Here is a 2,962-nt window from a genome sequence, read left to right as displayed (position 1 = left end):
GTTAAGGTAACTTGTCATTATTAACCTCCTAGAAGTTGGCATGTAAGTACTTCAGGTAATGTTTCCTCAATTGTTGTGCTCCATAACCACTCCTGGATGAACCACACTTCTCTCACGTTCTGTCTATCCCCATCCCCAGCTGTGTTCAGATGTTGTGGACAGAATTCAGAATTGTTTTCATGCCCCTCCATCCCTACATACACTCATTGTGAAATGCTGATTTCAGATAAATCTTCCATGTTTTATATTCAAAACAAGAATGGGTTAAGTGGTTGTTCTTTAATGCAGTGAGCTGTGGTGTGGCTTGATTTAAAATTTTAGAAAGTATATAATCGAATATCCTTAGTATCCTTGTTTTTGTGATTACCTACTGTGTGGATATCCATTGCTCAAAATCATCAGTAGTTGCACAAATGCTAACGTTTCGTTTGAGAAACGTGAATCAGTTGTCTGCTATTGAAATATAAATGCAATAGGTGCTCAAGAATTTCAGTGTGGTGTTAAGAAAACAGGTTTTTGAGACTTCCAACTGCTGTTTAAGAGTCAGATTGCTAGAAGTAAGATGTATCTGTTCTGGTACGTATATGGGTTTGAAACTGGTGTATTTCCCTTTGTTTCCCTCAAAACTAGTTGACAAATCATGGCAGATTCTTAATTCTTAAGTATCTAACTTCTACCTTTAAGTGGACTGTGGTGTTTCATTATCTTCTGGAATGTAAACCTACTGCAAACAAGTTTTTCCAAGCAGCCCTGCATTTTCATAATTGTAGCTGGTGTGGAATTTGGAATGGTTGAGTTTCAGTGTGCAGTAGTTGAGAAGGTCCAGAAAGATTTAACAGAAGGGCTTTTCTAAAGTTGTCACCTCCCTTGGAATCCATCTATGCCTCAGATTGTTAGAAGTTCTTGTAGTATTTAGGCTTCTGGTGCATGTTAGGGCAACAATATATTCTGCTGTGTACTATATCTGTACCTTATGTCTCTTGGGAGGCCTGGGCTTGTCTAAATATTGAAAAATACCAGCCTCTTCCAAAACATTTCTATATTATCCAACACTTTCTGAAAATGCATTCATAGCACAGATATCTTCTTATTCATTCACGTTTTCTTAGATGAGGAGGTAGGAGCAAAGTGCTGAGCTGCATGAAGACAGAGCAAATTTAGACAAAGAATAATGCTTCAGATCAGTGTCCATTTTTTGGTGGTTGGTAAATTATTCAAAAGTTTGAACAAACTGGTCATCATTGCCAAATTCAGTCGTAAAGTAATCGTCCAAGTCTGGTTTTGAAATGGGCTAATCACAACTACTGGTTGAGTGTGAGCTAGTCATGGGCAACGTGCTAGCAGGCTTTGTACCGTGTTCAGGTAAAAGACAGTGAGGGGGAAAGGCTGTGGCCACTACTGCTGTCTCCTGTTTTCTTCTTCCTTTGTACCATTTTGCAGCTTTGCCCAGCGTAGCTGTGAACCAGGCTTCCCCGTGTTTCATCCCGCTGTCTCGCATGAAAGCAAAGAGCAGTGATTACCCTAACTGGCTCTTGCAAATAGCACTGTGTTTTTGTGTTTGAAAGCGCAGCTGCCCAGAACATGTGACGCGGATGTAGCGACTAGCACGGAGAGGAGGCATGTAGGCAGCATCGTGGGAGCTGTAGGTGTATTTCCATGTTTCTGTGATGCCACTTACTGTCCCTTTGGGACTTGGGAAGAGCGATGGTTTCGCACAGATGTCCGTTAATATTTGTGGATGGAGGAGAAAGCCTAGCCTATGTGGGATTAGAGGCAGATGAGCTGTCTGGTTGTTGGATATTGAGGTAGAAGGGAGGCCCTGGAGTTTCTCTGTTTGCTTGAAGAATGCTTTAAGTGGGTACTTTAGTCCTGTCATAGGTGGTTCCCACATTTCCTTCAGGAAAAGTGAGTGTCAGAGAGAAGCGAGGAGAAGGCAGAACAGGATGAAATTCAGGCAGGTGTCTGAGGCTCAGAATTCTGATCATCTGAATAACATGTTAGAAGGGACAGGAGACAAATCGAGTTCTCTCTGTCAGAACTGATGTGATACAAAGCAAATGTGGTTGAGAAACACCATTTTACTAACATTAAAGGGCAAAAATGGCAACCCCTAAATTAAGAAAAATGTGCTGGACAACATCTGTACTTCAGGTAAGGCCGGGGAGGAGTGAGGATGGGAGGACTTTGAAAAGGAGTGGTGGGGATTTAGAGGATGTGGCTTTGGTCAGTAGAGTTTGAAATTGTGGCCAAGTATTTCTGCAGAGCTTTGTGGGGTTGCTGTAACCAATCCTGGCTACACCAAAAGTGCACAATAAATAAAAATGGGTTGCTCAGTGAATTGTTGTTGCTCATTAAATTGTTGTTAGCTGATAGAGATCTTGACTTTTACAGGTAAGGAGTAAGTTGTGTGTAATCCTACAGTAAAAGTATGGTAAATTCTACAAGCTGGTAGAAATTCTCTGTTATAAACATTGTCCTGAGCTCTTTTTCTAATTTGTAATTGAATATTACAGTGGTGTTGGATTTATTTTTGCAGCCGCAGTTACCTCAACTGTCACATCGTCTGAGCTAGAACTTTGGTAAGCGTAGCTGCTGTGGGATGCATGCAACCATGACTTCATGGAGTTGTACCCCATCCTCTTTCTGTGCCTTACCAGTTCGGGCAACAGCTTCATTCCTGGGGGCAGCTCTATCCTCTTCATAACTTTTTCTTAATGTTTCTCAAGTGATCTGTTCATCCAAGTTAGTACTTTCTGAAATCTCTGCTTGTCCCCTTGGGTTAATTATTAGTCATCGTTAGAGAATGATGCGTATTCTCAAGTTGAGCAATTTCATCTCTGCTTTTACATCCTTTTCCTCCTTTCAGTTACTGCTCCTCCAAAAGCAGCTTTTGTTTTTATTTCCAACCCTTGTTCTTGGAGCACATCACAACTAAGTATTTTCCCACAGGATAGATTACTTG

This window comes from Cygnus olor, chromosome 1 (genome assembly GCF_009769625.2).
Source record: "Cygnus olor isolate bCygOlo1 chromosome 1, bCygOlo1.pri.v2, whole genome shotgun sequence".
Taxonomy (NCBI): domain Eukaryota; kingdom Metazoa; phylum Chordata; class Aves; order Anseriformes; family Anatidae; genus Cygnus; species Cygnus olor.
The sequence above is the reverse complement of the archived record's forward strand: the minus strand, read 5'-3'. Positions refer to the sequence as shown.